The following is a 21,899-nucleotide window of genomic DNA, read 5'->3' on the forward strand; positions in this document are numbered from 1 at the left end:
GGGCAGTACTTTAGATAAGATGGTCAAAGGAGCTGAGAATTGAAGGTGAGAAGCAGTCAGCCATTTGAAAAGCTATGAAGTAGTCATTATAAGCAAAGAACAGCAAGTTCAGGGACTACACAGCAAGGACTTTGGATTTGGGAAAAGAGAAATAAGGTTAGTGTCACTGGAGCTCAGTGAGTAAATGGGCGAGTGGGAGAGATGATATTGCAGAGTGGGTAAGGGGAAGTCAGGGCAAGGTAAGACATTTGGACTGTATTATAAGTGTGTTGAAAGACATCAAAAGGACCTTGCTCTTATATACTTGTCTTTCCATCTGCAGTTTCCTTGTGATTCCCAGACTTTGGGATACAATGGTATTAAATAAGCATGTCAGAGTGTGTCATAATTAAGGCCTGAATAAGAATGACAACTTTTCATATCAAATCAGAGAATAAAAAAAATTACTACAATTTACTACCATCATCTTGTTGTTTGCTTGTTTTTTTGTGTGTGTTTTTGTTTGTTTGTTTGTTTGTTTGTTTAAGAGCATTTTCATTAATACCAATGAAACAAAAAGTTAGGAGAGACATTGTCTCAGAATGTCTTATCAAATTTTAAAAATTAGTATGAAAATTTACTGTATTGACCTTTTTCTTCTTTATTTCACCTTAAACCAATAAATGACATGTGTTCTTAGGCCAGAATGTTGGAAATGCTTCCTTTATACAAGAATAGGCAGCAACAACTGCAGCACTCATTTTATTCGGTGGCTGGCAAGTTTATTTATATATATATTGTAGCATTCACATTAACTACAGGACATTAAAAATATGAGAAAGTATGTGTTTATTGAAAACTAGAAATTTGGGCTATTAAAGTTGTTTTAGGGGAAACATGCAAAAATGAAAGACCAACTTTCCCAGCTCAATTTTTTAAAATAATAATAAAATTTTCAATCAATTGAAATTAGTAAATTAATTGTTGGGAGTAAACAACTAGTATTCAGAATCTAGGAAATTTAAACTCTTCTTTTAAAATATATACTTCTCATAAAACTGTCATTATTTGCAGATGACATGATTTTGTTCATTAAAAACCCTAAAAACTCCCTTTAAAAAAAAAAAAAAAAAAAAAAACTACTAGGCTTAATAAATGAATTTGGCAATGTAGCAGGATACAAAATTAATACCCAGAAATCCATGGCTTTTTTATATACCAATAATGAAATCACAGAAAGAGAACCTACAAAAGCAATCCTATTTACCATTGCAACAAAAAATATTATATCTAGGAATAAATTTAACCAAAGATTAAATTACAGGACACTGAAAAAAGAGATAGAAGAAGACATAAACAAATGGCAGAATATACCGTGTTCATGGATTGGTAGAATCAACATCATTAAAATGTCCATACCACCCAAAGTAATCTATAGCTTCAATGTAATCCCCATTAAAATACCAATGGCATATTCAAAGACTTAAAACAAACTCTCCAAAAATTCATCTGGAATAAAAATAAAAATAAAAGACCCAAATAGCTGCAGCAATCTTGAGAAAGAAAAACAAAGTTAGAGGGGTCACAGTTATCTAGCTATACTACAAAGCCATTATTCTCAAAACTGCCTGGTACTGGCACAAGAACAGACATATAGACTAATGGAACAAAAAAGAGAATTCAGAGTTCAACCCAAGCTATTTGCTCAATTAATATTTGACAAAAGAGGCAAGAGCATACAATGGAGTCAAGACAGTCTCTTCAATAAATGGTATTAGGAAAATTAGACAGATACATGCAAAAAAATGAAACTAGACCACCAACTTACACTGTACACAAAAATAAATTCAAAATGGATAAAGGGCTTTAAATGTAAGGCGGGAAACCATAAAAATCCTATAAGAAGTCATAGGCAGCAAAACAGCAGACATTTGTCATAGCAATATCTTTATGGATACAGCTCCTAGGGCAATGGAAACTAAAAAGCAAATAAACAAACAGAACTACATAAAAATAAAAGGCTTCTGCACAGCAAAAGAAACCATCAACAAAACAACAAAAAAGCCCATGGTATGGGAGAACATATTTGCCAATGTTATCTCCAATAAAGATTTACTCTCCAAAATTTATAGGGAACTCATATGACTTAACAAAAAGAAGATAAACAATCCAATAAAAAATGGGCAAAGACTCTAAATTAGGAGTGTCAAACTCAATCAGAGAAGGGGCCAAAATCTAAAATCCAGCCTAAATCGCGGGCCGAATGGTTTACTGAACAGTCATAAACTGTTTTTGTGATGGAAACGCAGCGGAGTGCAGTGATGACAGCGCGGTGCGGGCCACATTGCAAGGCCTGGCGGGACGAATTTGGCCCGCGGGCCTTGTGTTTGACACATGTGCTCTAAATAGACACTTTTCAAAAGAACATATCCAGAAGGCTGAGAGATAAGAAACCCCACTGCATGGGAGAACGTATTTCCCAATGTTATTTCCGATAAGGGTTTAATCTCCAACATTTACAGGGAACTCATACAACTTAACAAAAGGAAGATAAACAATCCAATAAAACAATGGCAACAGATCTAAATAGGTACTTTTCGAAAGAGGACATACAGAAGGCCAAGAAACATATGAAAACATGCTCAAAGTCACTAATCATCTGAGAAATATAAATCAAAATGGCAATGAGGAATCATCTCACACCTGTCAGAAAGGCTATCATCAACAAATCAATGAACAACAAGAGCTGGCAAGGATGTGGAAAAAAAAGGAACCCTCGTGCACTGCTATTGGGAATGCAGACTGGTACAGCCACTATGAAGAACAGTATAGAGTTTCCTCAAAAAACTAAAAATGGTACTCCCATTTGACCCAGTGATCCCACTTCTAGGAATATATCCCAAGAAAATAGAAACACCAATCAAAAAGGATATATGCACCCCTATGTTCATAGCAGCACAATTTACAATAGCTAAGATTTGGAAACACTCAAGTGCCCCTCAGCAGATGAGTGGATTAGGAAACTGTATACATCTACATAATGGAATACTATGATGCTGTAAAAAGGAAGGAGCTCTTACCATGTGCAACAGCATGGATGGAATGAAGAGCAGTATGCTAAGTGAAATAAGCCAATCAGAGAAAGATAAATATCACATGATCTCACTCATTTATGGACTATAATGAACAACATAAATGATGAACAAAACCAGTTCCAGGGACAAAGAAGCATGGATCAGGTGTTCAAACCTCAGAGGGAAGATAGGGAGAGTGGGGGTAATGGGGAGAGATCAACCAAAGGACTTGTATGCATGCATATAAGCCTTACCAATGGACACAGACACCAGGGGGGTGAGGGTATGTGTGTGGGGGGGGGGGGCATGGTGGGGGGTAAGGCCACATATGTAATATCTTAATCAATAAAGGAAAAAATAAAGAATATATCATTTAAAATTTTTTCTTTATTAAGGTATCACCTATTTGTTCTCATCCCCCCATTCCCATCCCAAACCCCTTCCCACACATGCCCTCACCCCCTTGTTGTCCGTGACCACTGGTTAGGCTTATATGCATGCATACAAGTCCTTTGGTTGATATCTCCCCCTCACCCCCACCCTCCCCCACCTTTATTGATGCATTTTGTCAAATTATCCTTCAAAGAGGCTGTAACAATTGGTTGGGAAAATTCCCGGGGATGTCCTGGAACCAACCAAAGGAGGATGGGCCTAAGCAGCCTAAGAAAGAGGCTTAGAACTCCAGAGTTTATTGAGGGAATTTACTCACAGTCTCGGGCAGCAGCTTGAGAGTGGATCTCCTCACCAGAAAGAGGATGAGGGCTTGATATACACAGCCTCCAGGAACACAAGTGATTTGTAGTCAAGTGGCACATGCTTGTTACAAGTTGTATATGCCAAGCAGCAAATAACTTAATGGTCCTATTTATCTATGAAAGAACATTCCTTTCAGGTGATTTGGGCCTGCCTCTCTGGGGGTGAATTAGCAGTCTCTGAGAGCAACTTGTTTCTTAAGATGGCATCAGTCATGTCAAGCACCAGAAATCATTTTGCCTAATACAATTGTGCTTTCACCTGTTATGCAAAAGTTCCTACTTACCACCCCCCTCATCAATAACAAGTACTTACTGTACGTACTTAAGCTCATTTCATTCTAATGAGCTCTTTGTATTATGAAGAGGTTGATATGGGTTCAAAAGGACAAAGAAAGGAAGACCAATATAATTTTTGAGAATCCTGAAAGGATTATTGGTTGTTTTCCATTTACTGAGCCATCAAAGAGGCCCACATCAAATCTCTAACTGGTATTAATATAAATCCATATTCCTAATTATTATTGCAATTAAATGTATTATGAATTGCTTATTTTCAGGAAAGCCACTATTAAACTCAGAATGTTATTTATTTCACGATCCTGCAACCATCAATCTAAAGGGCTTTTAACCAAGTCCCCACGGCTGAGTATTGGCATTCTTTCCCAGTGGTTTAATGAAATAAGCAACAAAGAAAATAGGCTTAAATTGAGCTGCCAGTTTAACTTGGGACTTCTGCCATCTTCTGACTGAGATTTGACCCAGTGATTTTTTTGCTTCTAATTGCTTCTCTATAAGTAATTCTTCTCCAGTATCCTTCAAAAGAGAGACAGCCAGACACTTTTCTTCAGCTGAATCATCAGCCCCTTGACATAGCAGAAGAAAGAAAAAAATAAAATTCTGTGGGCTTTTGTGTTCCCAGTTGTGAGTTTAAAAATAAAAAAATAAAAATAAAGAAAACAAACACAAACAAACCAGGATGTTAAGATTAGGCATTTTTATCTCAGTTTGACTAACATGATACATAGCAGATATTAAATTGCAGGTACAACCTATATGAGGGTTAAGAAAGCAAACATAAACGTGGAAGGATTTGTAAAGAAATTTCTTTGTAGAGCGCATGGCTTTGCTTTTACTCCAACTTATTCCACCCAAATGAGAGGAAGGTTTATATCAGTCATCCAAGTCATCTTTAGTGTACTGTGGGGGAGGGGTGTGAGAATCCACAGGCTTCTCTGAGAGCTTTAAACTGCTCTCTGAAGCTAGAAAACACTAAAGAATATTGCCTTGACCCTCAGGAAAGAAGGAGAAAATGGCCTGGAGGTAAAAGTTAAAAGTTGCTGCATTGCTGCATTGCAATGGACCAGCACGCCCTGATTATCAGAGCAAGGGATGGGTGTCCTTCCTCATGGTCCTCATAGAAGCCAGATAGAAAAGAAAACCAACCTGGAACCTTTAAGTTCTGTCTACAAGAATAAATAGGAGGCTCAGTGGGTTGAGCGTTGGCCTGCGGACTGAAGGGTCCCAGGTTCCATTGTGGTCAAGGGCATGTACATTGGTTATGGGCACATCCCTGATGGGGGTGTGCAGAAGTCAGCTGGTCGATGTTTCTCTCTCATCAATGTTTCTGGCTCTCTATCCCTCTCCCTTCCTCTCTGTAAAAAATCAATAAAATACATACATATATATATATATATATATATATATATATATATATATATATATTTTTTTTTTTAAGAATATATAGGAGGGTGAAGAATACCAACAGGGAGAAGCTACTGGAGTGATAGCTGGGAAACTAGGGGTTGGAGATGGCAATGTGGAATTGGGTGGAGAGTCAAAGCAAAGCATTGCCTGACTCAAGGGAGCAGCTCTCAGAGGCCACAAAAGCACCCAGCAAAGCGAGTCCATTTGCAGCACTGGGATCTTGAAGCCATCTGGCCAAGGGCAGAAATAGCAGCTAGTTTATTGAGGAGGAAATGAAGAGAGAGCAACTTCCCTGGAAGCTCGTAGCTTACCAACTAGGGGAAGTCCCAACTCTTAATTAATATATAAGGGGAAAATCAGTGTCTTGGACTAGACATTTTGAAATTATGACCCAGATTGATTTGGAGGTTAAAGAGACAGACTTGTCTATGGGACCTGTCAGAGACAAAGTTCTATCCAGGAAAAGGACAATGTTTCCTCTCTAAAGAAATATTGAAGGAAGCAAAGGCAGACCTAACAATAGCTAACACATATATAGGGCTTCCTATGTGCCAGTACTCTTCTAAACACTAACAATTTTTAACTCTTGATCCCAGTTGGCAGGTATTAACTTTCATTTCTGTTTTACATATGAGGAATCAGAGGCACAAAGAACTTATTTGACAAAAGTACACAGCTAGTAAGTCACATTGCTGAGATAAGGTATTTAATAATCTGATTCCAGAGTCCATCAAGCTCTAAAGTTGGTTGCCTCCACTAAAAATTATAGAGCACAGATATCTGAAACTCTTCATGGATGGACTTAATAGTGGAGAAGCTGTAGGAATTATGGACCAGCCAGCCAGCTTCTGAGCACACAGCATAACGATATTGCCAATTGCCAACTGATAATTAATTTGAGGGGCAAAGATCATGTTTCCCAAACTGAATTGTAAGCTTCTTTAGAGTTAAGAACTTGCTTGCATAAAAATTGAATATTAAGAACTATAATTAGCATCTGTGGATGATGACTCATGAATTTAAGGGAAGTAAATTCTTATTTCAATTCTTTTTTTATATATACCCAGGAGTGGAATTGTTAGATCACGTTGTAGTTCTGTTTTCAATTTTTTTAAGACTCTCCATACTGTTTTACATAGCAGGGTCACCATTTTACATTCCCACCAGCAGTGCACAAACGTTCTAATTTCTTCACATCCTGGCCAACACTTATCTTTTTTCTTTTAGTTATAGCCATTTTAACAGGTATGAGATACTTCATTTTTGTCTTGATTTGCACACCCACTCCCTAAATGAGTATTCAGCTTTATCCCTAGATGTCTGATGTAGAAATTCTATTTCTATATCTTGGGCATTGCAAGGCTCATTGGTTATTTCCCTATAAGTGTATGAGTCCAAAATGCTACTAGAACTTAACAAAAACCTCCACTGTTATTGAGTTTTAAATACAAGAGAAAGCATTTTTAGTGTTCTGGAAAGGAATACTCAGGCAAAATTTCTCTCCCACTTTTATTTATTTGTTTTACTAATCCTCACCCAAGGATCTTTTTCCATTGATTTTTTTCAAGAGAGCAAAAGGGAGGAATGGAAAGGGGGCGGGGGGGGGGGGGGGGAGAAGGAGAAGGAGACAGAGAAAGAGAGAAACATCAACTGATTGCCTCTTGCACATGCCTCAACCAGGGTCCAGGATCAAGCCAGCAACCCGAGGTAAATGCCCTTGAACAGAATCAAACCTAGTCCAAAGGCTAGTGCTCTCCACCGAGCCAAACCAGCCAAGGCTCACTCGCTCTTTTAATCAGCATCTTCTTAGCAGGCTTTTAGAGTTTGAATATTGACACTTTTTGCTGATTCACAGTCATTTCCATTTTAATTATTTTCTTTTCAATGTTTTATTGATTTTTAGAGAAAGAGGATGGGAAATGGGGAGAGAGAGAGAGAAACATCAATGTGAAAGAGAAACATCCATCGGCTCCCTCCTGCATGCCCCCTACTGGGGATTGATCTGAAACCCAGGCATGTGCTCTGACTGGAAATTGAACCAGTGACCTTCTGGTGCATAGGAAGATGCTCAACCAACTGAGCCACACCAGCCAAGGCAGTCATTGCCATTTTAGATGGACTTGGTTGTTAGACACAAGGGTTTCCAGTATTTCCATATCATATTATTGGTCTGGTTTTTTCTTCAAGGTTCACCTCAAGTCCCATCTCCTTTGGGAGAAGTCTCCATGATTTCTCCTTCTTTGAGCTTCTACACTGAGTGGCCAGATCTGGCCACTCAGTGTGTGTGTGTGTGTGTGTGTGTGTGTGTGTGTGTGTGTATATATATATATTAGAGGATTAGAGGCCTGGTACATGAATTTGTGAATGGGTGGGGTCAAGCCAGCCTGGCCAGGGGGAGGGGACATGGGTGGTTGGCTGGCCTGCCTGCTGGTTGAACTCCTGGGCAAGGGGACAATTTGCATATTAGCCTTTTATTATATAGGATATACACTGAGTGGCCAGATTATTATGCGTTCAGATATCATAATAATCTGGCTACTCAGTGTATATGGCTTTGCTGTACCTCTTAGCTGATGTCTTCTGCAAGCTTACATCCAATCAGGCTCTTTCTATTATTTTCTTCCCAAGACCTGTCTTAAGAAGATTGAGATTAAAGACCTTGTTTTATTGTGCTTATCTCCTGTGGCCATGTACTTCCAGTTGTGGTTGAGAAGGAATAGAATGTAGAACCAGTAGGGTGGCATCATGGGACTTGAGTACACAGCAGCTTGAGATAGCCAAGGTGCCCCCTCATAATGCCCTAAGGGAAGAGCTGATATTAAAAATATTTATTCAGAATGGACTCCCAACCAATCAGAACAGACACTCACTGCTAACAGTTATCCTCCATGCCTAAAGGGATACTCGTTAATGCCATACTATTTAGGGATATGAGCTCTGGAATTAGATGACCTGAATTGAATCATGCTGTTGTTTAACCTGAGGAAAATTGTCTTTGCAGTTCTGTACTCAATCTCCTTATCTTTAAAAACAGCATAATAAGAGCACTTTTTTCATAGGATTATTATGAGGATGAAATGTACCAGAATAGGCAACATATTTAGAATTATGCCAAGCATATAAATGCTCAGCAAGTATTGGTTATTATTATTCATTTCTCTGGGCTACAGGATGTAGACTAGCAGGTCTAGTGTGTGCATATCTTTATAACTTTTCTCTTCTTCCCTTCTAGTTCCCTTGGCTAATCTAATAATCACATTGACATAGACATATTAACAAGAGAAAAACAAATTTTAGACATGCAGGAGCCCAAAGTCGAGACCCAAAGAGACAGTCAGGAAATTTAAACAGGATGGATCAAAAGTAGCTTTACAGTTATGAGTATGTGAAACACAGAGTTTATTCGTGTATTATTATTTACTTATTATGTATTATATTCCATAGGAACAACTGTAAACCTACTTTTCATGAACCCTTATGCCATCCTGAGCTAAGAAGAAGGGGGTGAGGGTCTGGAACTACAAAGGGGAGGAAGACAATATACAGGAAGATGAAAACATCAAGTGTTTGGTAAACAAATGTCTGCCAGGCCATGCAGAGAAGTCTTTTTGACAAGATGTTATCTTTGGTATTACCTCTCTGCTGTTTTATAGGCCCTTTATCTAAATTATTTTAGGAAGTTAAGGGGAAGGTAAAAAGATCTTCCTGAGTCTGTAGGGTCTTGATTGTCTTCATTTTAAAATAATCCGCCTGCCAAAATGGCATATTTGGGGTCATGTAGACTCTTCCCCTCATTGCACAGTAGAAGGCACCAGGCAGAGGTGAAACTTGTTTGTCAGATTGTCCATTAGCTGACCATTGTTGAAGCTGTCAAGCAGAAGAAAGAGGGATGTATTTCAAGGCACAGAAATGAGGCTTGGAGGTCTAAGCATAGAGATGAGGTTTCATCCAGGCACAGTAGATACTGGGCTCACAGCAATGAGATTTACTTGAGAATCCACCTACTGGTGAGAAGGTAACATATGGCAAAGTCTTTTAACACAGCTCAGGGGTGAGGCAAGATGCTACAGGCTGATGGTCATGGGTATTTACAGCTAAGCAAGAGCTGGAGAAACAGGAAACTCCTGAGTTCCCTGAAAAATCTGAGTACTCAAGAGTATAGTGTTGATAAGGATAATGATATTGAAAAAAATTATTTAGCTACCAATCCCATGAAAACACTTTCTTGAGGAATTTCTATGATCTAGGTGCAATGTATAATAATCCTATTTAATAAAAGAGTGATATGCAAATTGACCATCACTTCAACACACAAGATGGCCAGCTCCATGTGGTCAAAGATGATTGCCCCCATATGGACACAAGATGGCCACCACAAGATGTCCTGAAGGTGAGAACAGTTGTGGGCAATCAAGCCAGCAGGGGAGGGCAGTTAGGGGTGACTGCAAAAGAGGGCAGAGGAGGGCAGTTGGGAGGAACCAGGCCAGCAGGGGAGGGCAGTTGAAGGGGACCAGACCTGTAAGGGAGAGCAGTTAGGGGTGACAGGGCCAACAGGGGAGGGCAGTTAGGGATGACCAGGCCTGCAGGGGAGGGCAGTTGGGACAACCAGGCCTGTAGGGGAGAGAAGTTAGGGGCTACCGGGCTGGCAGGGGAGAGCAGTTAGGGGTGTTTGGGCCTGCAGAGGAGGGCAGTTGGGGAAACAAGGTCTGCAGGGGCGGGCAGTTTGGGGGGACCAGGTCTGCAGGGGAGGACCAGACCTGCAAGGGAGGGCAACTAAGAGTGACCAGGCTGGTAGGGGAGGGGAATTAGGGATGACCAGGCTAGCAGAGGAGGACAGTTAGGGGTAATTGGACCAGCAGGGGAGCAGTTAGATATCAATCAAGCTGGCAGGGGAGTGGTTAGGGGGTGATCATACTGGCAGGCAGAAGCGGTTAGGGGCAATCAGGCAGGCAGGCAGGCAGGTGAACAGTTGGGAGCCAGCAGTCCTGGATTGTGAGAGGGATATCCAACTTCCTGTTTAGGCCCTATACCATCAAGTTGGACATCCCTTGAGGAATTCTAGAATGGAGAGGGTGCAGGCTGGGCTGAGGGACACACACGCCCCTTTCCCCCCGCCCCACTCTGCACACAAATTTCATGCACCAGGTCTCTAGTAAAAGCATAATGTGCTAATTAGACTAGATGTCCTTTCCGGTGACCTTCCAGACAAAATCAGAGCTGCAAGGGAAGCCTGGGTCCCAAGTGCCAGAGGGAAACCTAGGTCTCAGGTGCCAGAGGGAAGCCGGTGCCAGTATCTGGGGGAAGGAAGGCCTACTCTTGCATGAATTTCGTGCATCAGGCCTCTAGTGTGTTATAATGGAAATTCAACAGGGAACACGACAGACATGGTTTAGCAGGTCTAGTAGATTCTATTGAAAGAATTTTTTAGGGGTAACACTGGCAGGTTTAGGGAGTTTTAGAAATAAAGAGGGAACGTGGTGGGACCTACAAAGGTTAGGGCTATGGAGCTGCCAGAAGGCATACATTTACAGAGAACAAAAGGTGACACAGGATAAGGGGAAATGAAGCTACCTATTCACAGAAGATAGAGAACAGCACCACAGGGGACAGAGAAATGCTGACAAAAGGGAGAAAGAGGAAAACATTTTTCACAGGAGATAGAGAATTCTACCAGTGAGGTTGGGGGTTAGGGGGGGAGCATGTGGAGTTTGAGTTTTGAAGCTGCTATAGTGACCGATAAGAAATGAGCATCGAAAGACAACAAACTGCAGCCTTTATAAACCTTAGGAAAAGAAAGTTAGTGGGCTACCCCCTGTGGGACCCCCTCCCTACGTGGGAGTCTGTACTTGTTTCCAATAAATGTTCACCTTTTCATCTACCACCTTTTGTCTGTGGCTTAATTCTTCAAATTCACCTAGACAAGAACTGGGAAATTAATCACCTTTGCATCCTGCTCAGAAGAAACCACGCTTTTCACTATGCTATATTCCAAATTTGCCACCCTTAAAAACGTGTCTCCACAACCTAGAATAGTAACTGTTCTTCACTTTGATAGGGAGCTGCTAGCTTCTACAACTTTGTCTGGTAGCCTGTAAATCAGAGCAAAAATACATCTGACCCCAAAGTTCTCAACCTAGGCAGCACCTAACATTCTAACAACTTCTATAATAAATTCAAATCATAAGAGCTTTAAACACACACACACACACACACACACACACACACATTTTTAAACCTCTTACTCTTTGAGAGTGCTAGCAATGTAGGGCAGATGGGATGTGCAGAGTTTGAATAGAAATGTCCATCTTTACACGTATTTTCTCCCTTAGAACATTTAATGCATACTGAGTTCTTTCTTTCTTTTCTTTTCTTTCCTCCAGGGTGACCCATGCTAAAAGGTCTTAGACAATAAACAAGCTATGCCCAGGTGAGAAAACCTTTGTTCTTCTCTTTGGCTTCTCTTTGTCCTGTTTTGGTGAAAGTCATGATTTTTAATAATGTGTTACAGGAGGGAGCATATACTCTGCCTCTCTAGATTTAGTTTTACAAATGGAGCCAGAGGAGCGGAGACAAAGCAGACGAAGGGCTCCAGGCCTCCAGCGCAGCAGTGCCTTCAAGAGCCAGCACGACACCCACCATTTCAATTTCAGGATATTGAATTTGCCCACAGTGACAGATGCTTTAGACATAGAAAAGCCTGGATCAACACTGCTCAACACACACACACACACACACACACACACACACACACACACACACTCTTCTGTTCTTAACCCTTTAACTGGTCAGAGGGTGAGAGATACATACCTAATTGAATTTTTTTTTCCTTCCTCTGGTCTTCTAATGAGCTGATCATCTCTCTCACTTGAAGGAATAAATGTCATCATTTTTATAGCATCGGGTTGCAAAAGGCTTCCCAGCAGGTGTGTGGTAGCTCAGCATGCAACACAGCTGGTACTAGATTCAAGAAGATGAAACTGAGAACAAGAGCTTCATCTCCAGTTTTTTTAATCAGTGGCTCTCTGCAGCACCAGGTCAGCAGGCAGTCAGCATTTTGCACTTGCCTCTTCTCCCATGTGAGGGGAAATGGAAGGTGGTAATGAAAGAAAGAAGGCGGCCTGCAGGTGGCCAGTAGCCCAGTCATTGTGGGACTGTTGCTTCCCTTTTTACCTGCCCAACACGCACGTGCTTTGCTTTTTCTAATCCTAACTCTATAGGAGTTTCCCTAGAATTGAACCCTGACAACAGATGTGCTGACAGTTTTACAACCATTCTGAATATCAGTGTGCCTTGTGCAAAGACCTGCTTCAAAATCGTTAGATTATGATCATAAGAATGTGGAATGGGAACACGAGAAAACCCAACCTCACCACATCACAATTATATTCATACTAGAGGCCCAGTGCACAAAAAATTGTGTACTTGAGGGGGTTCCTCAGCCCAGCCTGCACCCTCTCACAGTCCAGGATCCCTTGGGGGATGTCAACCTGCTGGCTTAGTCCTGCTCCCTGGGGGATTGGGCCTAAGATGGCAGTAAGACATCCCTCTGGAAGCCTGGGAACCCTCAGGGGATGTCCGACTAACTGCTTAGGCCCACTCCCTAAGCCATTAGTCGGACATCCTTAGTGCTGCTGCAGAGGCAGGAGAGGCTCCTGCCACCGCCACTGCCCTGGCCAGCCGTAAGCCAGCTTCTGGCTGAGCGGTGCTCCCCTATGGAAACGCACTGACCACCAAGGGGAAGCTCCTGCATTGAGCATCTGCCCCCTGGTGGTCAGTGTGCATCATAGCCCCCTGTCATTCCACCATTAGAGTCAATTTACATATTACCCTTTTATTATATAGGATGTCATTCAACCAAATCTCTGAATGTCAAGTATCTATTGAGGGGTTATTATGGGACAGATACTGGTGGTCTTCACACAAATCAGTAAAAACTGGTCATAGCCCCTGCTCCACGGAGTTTGCAGTTGAATGGGGGAGGCTGAAAATATATCCAATGAATGTATTGTGATCAGTGCTAATGAGACCTTCAGGGTACAAAAGGGGGGATTTTAGAAGAACTTTATCTAGACTGATGGCTCCTGGGGTGGGGGTGTTTTCTGAGAAAGGACTATTGCCTCAGATTTTAAGAAGAAAGGGAAATTACTAGAAATGGAAGGTTGATGGATGTCAACAGTGCATTTCCAACAGAGGAGCTGCGTGGACAAATCCCTGCGGTGGGAAGCAGCCCCCTATGACCCGAAGGCAGACCTAAGTGGTTGAACTCCTGAGTGCCTTGGGGACATAGTAAAAAAATGAGGCTGAAAGGGCTTTGTATCCTATGCTAAGGATGTGGTACTCAGTCCTAGAAGGGATGGAGAAACCCTTGAAGATTATTTTATGAAAGGCTGAAAGGGAAAAGGGTTTGCATTTCAGAGAGCTCGCTCTGGTTGCTGCAGTGAGATTAGATTGGAGGCAGCCAAGTTTTTTAAGAAATTCAGGCAAAATGGATAGTGGCTTGGGCTACTGCTGAGAGTGCAGATGGAAAAAAGTAAACAGAGCCTAGATGTATCTAGGAAGTAATTGGTATGTTATTTTGGTTCTTCACAGCTTGAATCAGATCATCAATTTTTACTCATTCATTCATTGATCCATTACACAAACATTTTTGAAATGCCAGCTACGTGCTAGACTGTGGAAAATTATGCACATTGAATAAAGATACAGGTCTAATTGGAAAACATTGCAAGGATCCATTTAGCAGAGCAGTCAAGAGCATGGGCTTTGGAGTCAGATGGACTGGTTTGAATTCTGACCATGCATCTTACCAGCTATGTCACCTCAGGCAAGTCAAAGACAGTGAGCCATGTTTATAAATAGACATAAATGCTACCTACCACATAGTATTGTCTTGAGGATGAAATGGCATGACACATGTTAAATTCATGATAAGATGGTAGCACTTAGAAACTTTGTAATAAATGGCAGCTAAGTTCCTGGCTCATCAAAACAACTGAAATATCAGTGATACATCAATGTTGGTTTATTGCAAATGCAATGCGTCTTTAAAGGATTCATGGTTATGAGGTGAGTACTTGGAGAGTCCCTTGTAGTTAGTGACATGACCTCACCACAAGCTATTCCCCCATCATAGAAGTTATGTTATACTTCACACACCCTGTCCCGGATGTACAAACTGGTATAGAAGACACTGCCAACATAACCTATGTTACATAAGTATCTCCTCCCACATCCTGGATAAATCATATTCTCAAGATCCACTACATCTGTGATGGCTCATTAAAGAACAAAAATTTCAAATGAATAAATCTGAACATTTAATTAGCTTTATTGAGTAACTAGGAGCCCAGTGCACCTTGGAAGCAACTGTGGGCTTCCAGGCTACAGTAGGCACAGGGGCGGGTCTCAGCCCATCTTCAGCACCCCTCCTACCCCTTCTGCCACAGCCCCTACCCCGCTCCTGCTGCCACTGCATCCACCCCACGCACTGTCTGCACCAGCCCTGCACCTGCAGCTGGAGCCATGGAGCCATTGGGGCTGGCGCAGCAGCAATTATGAGCGAGGCTAGCACCATCAGTAGGAGCCAGTGGTGGCTGCTGCCCCAACCGCCCCTTAGGCCAGGGGGAGTTGGAGAAGCCCTCAGGGGTGATCAGGGCCAAGAGCTACCACTCGCACCTGCTGATGGCACCAAGTGACCGGCAGGGGGTGCGGAGGTGCAAGCGCCTGGTGGGAAAGAATTTGCAGTAACCACCAGAAGCTTGCCCAGATGACAGTGACCAGAGCCCTGCCTATTATGGCACCTCCTCCCTTCCCCGCTCCTCCACCCCATCACCTACTCCACCATCCCACCATGGCCAACTCCCGCCATGTTCCACACACGCCCCCTGGTGGTCAGCACACGTCATAGTGACCAGTTGTTCAGTTGTTCTACCATTCAGTCTATTTGTGTATTAGCTTTTTATTCTATAGGAGGATTGCTGAATCAAGTAGCCTCCCATCTAGTGAACAGAGTAGTGCTCTGAGAAGCTGTACGGTATGGAAAGCTGTTGTAGGAAGAAACTACTTATTAACAAAAGGAAAGAAAGACTTGTTGGTAGCATAGTTACCTTCCCTCTAGGGAAGTCAGGAGTCATCAGCAGATTGCCTCAGCTTCCTCTGAGGGAATGGAGAAGGGCCTATATGGCAGACTACCTCAGTGATGCTGACCAAAAAATTCCAGACTGACCTATTATATTAATATTACATTCCTGGAGAGGCTTAAAACTGCAATTAGATCAGGTAATAAGTCCAGGTTTGGTGTCATGGACTTTTAGCACAAGTGACTCCATTTGGGGAGTTGGGTTTTCTTTTTAACAGGCTGAAAATAATATATTCTCTCAAGGGTAGCTATAGAGTTAGACCAATATACTAATAGAGACTAATGCCAGTATATTAATTTGACCTGAAAAAAACCTTGCTATTATAATCTTCCATATTATAAATAAAACCCCATTCTAAATTAGCACTTTATGTATGATTGCTAATTACCTTGAGCAATTCTCTCATGGATTTTGATATAGCAATAAGTAGATTAGCATTGCTGACCAGCTGGTAGAAGTCAGATACATGCTGTGTTTTGAGAAAGGAATCGATGAAAAAGATTAAATTGCCTTGGGGGAAAAAAATCTCCCTCCACCAACTTTTATTCCATTCACAGGTTTTCTAAGGCTTTTGTGAGTATCAAATGGACTTAAAATTTTTCAGGATAAATAATACTGATTTTGAGAGCAGTATGAAAATCCATGCAACAGTGAGACTGTAGGAATATTTATCAAAGGAGGCATCTAAAATCTGAAGTTAAAAAAGGAAAACGTGCATCAGCCAATAAAACCCACGTACAAATAAATCTTCCAAAGGGAACTTTTATTAATAAATTCCAGATTATGTAACTATGTCATTTCCTTTACCCCCATTTTAATGACTGATTTTGGAGTTAGCATGGTTTTGAATGGGATCTCAGGTTACAAATTTAACACTGATCCTATAGGAAATAAAGATTCTACTCACAAAAGCACACTTGTGACCATCACCCACCACAGTAGTGAATTAAGTCAGCAGTTTTCAAATGCTCAGATCCTAGCATGAGATGTCTAACAGGGCTACAGTGGGGCTGGGGAGGCTAGTGCAGCAAGCTCAGCTTCCATCCCAGCCTCCTGGACTGGTGCAGCAAGCTCAGCTTCCATCCCAGCCTCCTGGACTAGTGCAGCAAGCTCAGCTTCCATCCCAGCCTCCTGGACTGGTGCAGCAAGCTCAGCTTCCATCCCAGCCTCATATGTTCCACATGTTAGCCTTCATCATCAAATTTCACTAGATGAAAAAGTCTTCTGCTTTCCAAAAAAGTTTGAAAATGACTACCCAGCCAGTGTGGCTCAGTGATTGAGTTTTGACCTATGAAACAGGAGGCCATGGTTCGATTCCTGGTCAGGGTGCATGCCCAGGTTGTGAGCTCATCCCCAGCAGGAGGCAGCCAATCAATGATTCTCGTCATTGATGTTTCTTTCTCTCCTCTCTTCCTCTCTGAAATCGATAAAAGCATAGTTTTAAAAAAGAAGTTTGAAAATTACAGAATTAGGATCTCTGCCAAACAGAAATTTCTGCCAAACAGAGAGTGGCTGTCAGTTGTATGGCCTGAGCCTTGATGCTTTTTTTTCTCTCTACATGCATCCCTGTTTTTCTGGTTACTCTTCCTCTTTATTTCTTTCCATTCTCTTTCCTTCTCCTTCTTATTTATCCTCCTTCTCCTCCCATACTTTCCAAGTCTTTTCTATCAAAATGAAACATTTGTTCAGTACTTAATAGCCCTGGTAAGTTTCACTGAAGATTCTATATATATCTCTGAAGATGTTTGGTGCTAGGGATTTAGTCCCTGTTGTACTCAAGAAGCTTAAGGTGCAGGACAGAGTGAAGTGCGCAGAAGCAAACCAGCAATAGCAATAGGCTGTGTAAGAGGCCCATGCAAGCACAGGGCAGGTTAGAGGAGAAGTTCACAGCATGGGTTCCAGGGTCTCACTGCCTGGGCTCATGATATTCTCACTCAAGTTCCTACTTTCTGGGTGGCCCTGGCGGGTTCCTTGATCTCTGAGCTTCACCTTCATTATCTAAAGATAATGGAGATGATATTGTTCTCTACTTCATTTGACTGTGGTGAAAATTAAATGCTTTAATACATACAAAAAGCTTAGACTAGTACTTATTAGCCTTTGGTAAGTGTTTAATGAGTATGTGTTTGTATGCTTTAAATGTAAGGTGTTTTCAATGCAGGGAGGCCTGGGCAAAGCTAAATATTCTGGGAATCAGTGATATTTTAGCTGAGTTTTAAACAATGACCAGAAAATTATTTTCAATAGACAAAGAAGATGTTCAACAGACAATGTGATATTCCAAGAAGTGGGAACAGCATTCCAAATACCCTGAAGGGAAAGAAACCATCATTCACTTGATGATAGTAATAACAATAATAGCTCATCACAAAACTTATAAAACACAGACAAGTACAAATAAAAAAAATTAAAAGTTTAATTTAATTTAATCATCCAAAGACTATCACTACATAATTATTGTTTCCTTTTCAACTCTGTAAAGCCCAGATTTTAAAGCACTGAGTTCATAAAGATCAAAATGCCTTACAACCTACTTGTTTTGCTGATTACGCATTTATTATGAACATTTCTCCATGTCATTATTCTCCTACAACACATTTTTAATAAATACATAACATTCCTTTTCAAATGATAAATAGCATGCTTGTTCATTTAGCATGATGATGTAATAATCCTATCTAATAAAGAGGGAATATGCTAATTGACCCTCACACCCTCACAAAGATGGCAGCACCCACAGCCACAAGATGGTAGTGCCCATTCCCCTCAGCCTCCCAGCCATCCAGGGCCAGCCCAAGGCACAGGCAAGCCTCAGATGATGGCTGCCCAGCCACTCAGGGATGCCTGAGGCTCAGGTAACCAGGGCCAGCTGAGGCACTGCTGGCAGTGGCAGCAGCAGAGGTGTGATGGGGGTGTCACCTTCCCCTGATTGCCGGGTCATCTCCCGCCCCTGAGGGCTCCCAGACTGTGAGATGCAGCAGGCCAGGATGAGGGACCCTCCCTCTAGTGCATGAATTTTCATGCACTGGGCCTCTAGTATGTCTATGATGTTCTTTTAGTAACTTCCTAAAATTGGAATTGTCAAGTTAAGGACAATTTTAAACTTTTGATATATATAGCATCCCCCCAAAATGTCTTCACACCCTTTGAATAATTTTAAAGGCAATGCTTATTAAAATACATATACGGAGTTCAGTATATGTTCAGTCAAGATACCTTCAGAAATATTGTGTTATAAATAGGAAGGTTGCTGAGTATATGCAAGGTTGCTGGAGGATATGCAAGAGTAAGGAAATCTTATGCATGAGGCCTGAGTGGACACACACATAACTGGGGACACAGCAATTAATCCCACATCCAGATGAAAAGACAAGACAAAGCCAGAAGGTGAGGAAAATGACAGTTTTGTGGCATTCCTGTTCATATAGTTCTTTCATAAAAAGGCACTCCTTCCAGCCCTAGCTGGTTTGGCTCAGTGGATAGAGCATCAGCCTGCAGATCCAAGGGTCCCAGGTTTGATTCCAGTCAAGGGTATATGCCTGGGTTGCAGGCTCAATGCCCAGCAGGAGGTGTGCAGGAGATAGTCAATCAATGGTTCTCTCTCATCATCATTGATGTTTCTATCTCTCTTCCTCTCTGAAATCAATAAAATTATGTATTTTTAAAAAGTATTCCTTCTATTTGGTAAATTATCTCAATTGCAATACCAACTGCCTTAATCCTATTTGGATCTCACCCCCATGGGAGTGTGCATGCGTAAGTAAATTTCTACCTTTGCTATTAGGTAGGTCTTGGTACTAAATTATAATAGTTTGACTTTTTTAATAAAGACCACTTTTGTAGCCCAAGGGGAATAGTTAGTGAAGACCATATTGGTGATTAGAAGGATGGGGAGGATTTAATATTTGTTAAGAATCTACTATTACTAGCAATTTGCCTACATGTATCATCTAATCCCTCAATTACGGTCTATATAATTTTACAATTAACACGATTTTTTTAATTGCACATCTTTTTTTAAAAAATATATTTTTATTGATTTCAGAGAGAACGGGAGAAGGAGAAAGAGAGAGATAGAAACATCAATGATGAGAGAGAATCATTAATTGGCTGCCTTCTGGACACTCCCTTCTAAGGATCAAGCCCACAACCTGGGCATGAACCTTTGACTGGAATCAAGCCCAGGACCCTTTAGTCTGCAGGCCGATGCTCTATCTGCTGAGCCAAACCAATTAGGACACAATTATCACTTTAAAAAAAAAATGAAATTTCAACTCAAAAAAATTAAGTGACTTAAGTGGTCCTGCTGCAAATAAGTGGCAGAGCAGGGATCCCAGCAGACTCTTCGAGACTCCTGGGTCCATCCTCTTTCCACTGCCTCCACGAAATAGAGATACTCCCACTGTGAATTCCACACAAGTTTACACTAACAGAGCCTGAATTGATGTGTTAAACACTTGAATTTAAAAACAAAAAACAACAACAACAACAACAAAAACACAAAGGTCTAGTCCTGGCCTGTGTGGCTCAGTTGGTTGGAGCACTGTCCCATCCCATATACTGAAAAGTTTTGGGTTTGATTCCTCTAGGATGTGGGCTAGATCCCCAGTGGGGGCACTTACTGAAGGCAACTAGTCAATGTTCTCTCACATTGATATTTCTCTCTCGCTCTCTTTCTCTCTCTCTCTCTCTCTCTCTCTCTCTCTCTCTCTCTCTCTCTCTCTCTCTCTCTCTCTCTCTCTCTTTTCTCCTTTCTCCAAAACCAATAAGCATATCCTCAGGTGAGAATTGGAATAAATAAAAAATAATAATAAAATAAAAACAAAGGGCCAAAAAAGAAAATTAAAATTAAAAAATAATATAAACAAAAGGCTGACAGAAAAGCGGTTTGGTGCCTTGGGAAAGGCTGGGTGACCTACACAACACAGAACCTCACACAGACTGGCTGTTGGTTACTGTTTCCAGATGCTGCTGTGTTCTTTTCCTTCTCCACATCACCACCCAGTAGCCCCTCACTGGGACAACAGATAAAAGCAGAATATAGGTCCTGGTTTCCAAGCCTTTGTTAAAGACCTGACCAATTCTAACCAAGAATATTTTGCATTGGAAACCCAGACCTGAAAGGACTTCTCTGTGTGAGTGGTGAGAAGTGAGGTATTACCACTAACGTTAGGAGCCGTGAGAAAGAGATTTGCTTCCTGACTGCTGTGGGGAGAGGGAGGAGTCCTCAGCTTCAGGCCGCTTCCACTGGCTGGACATCTGTATTGAACTCTGACCTTAGAACGATTCTTCTTCCTATTCCCAGAAACTCAGCTTCCTTCTGAACTAAGTCTACTTCGTTGAGAAGGATATAGAAGCCCAGAAAAGGGAAGACATGTCGCCAGATTACACTGAGAGTGGATGATGTCACAACCCCAGGACAGAGTAAAATTCTCACTTCGACACTAATGTGAGGGTTTCTAAGGTGCTATTGATGTGCTTGATGCCAGAGAAGAAATGGGACCCCAAAGCAGCTGTGTCCTGTGGGGCTATTTTCTAGTCTCTAAGGACTCCAAACTCTCTTTTGAAAATCCTGTCTTTCAAATATCAAGCATATCAAAATGCACCCACATCCCATATCTCAATTAATGAATGTATAATACATTTCAGTGCAGTGGTAGATAAACTGTTTTCTTTGGCAGACATTTAGCTAAACATTCATTTACTTCAATTTTGCAGTTTTCCTTGTGTATTTATAGATGTTCCTTTAACTGATTCTAGAGAGAGAGGAAGAGGGGGGGAGACAGAGAGAGTGAGATTTGTTATTCCACTTATTTATGCATTCATTAACTGATTCTTGTATGTGCCCTGACCAGATCAAACCCACAACCTTGGCACATTGGGACAATGCTGTAATCAGCATAGCTACCTAGCCAATGTTTCTTCTATATTTTGAAGCCAATATTTTTATTCTTCAGACCTCAGACATTTTCATCAGCTCTGAGCAAACTGGTCCTAGAGTTTTTGTCTTTAGGGCTACCCTAGAATATTTAGTGTTTTTATAAGTTGGGCAAAGGTATCCCCCTTCTAAGCAAATACCTTTCAGAAATGTTCATCCTTCCTGGGTTAAATTCAGCTAGAATGAGGAGGTAGGTGGAGGGATTGAAGAGGTGTGAAGCTGCCTTGCTAAGGTCAAGGAGAGTGAATCTGAGGTTGTGAGTGGGATGAGGTTGCAGGCTCAAGGTGGGGATGCAGGCAGTCCCTCAAAA

Source organism: Pipistrellus kuhlii, unplaced genomic scaffold (assembly GCF_014108245.1).
Source record: "Pipistrellus kuhlii isolate mPipKuh1 unplaced genomic scaffold, mPipKuh1.p scaffold_m20_p_2, whole genome shotgun sequence".
NCBI lineage: Eukaryota > Metazoa > Chordata > Mammalia > Chiroptera > Vespertilionidae > Pipistrellus > Pipistrellus kuhlii.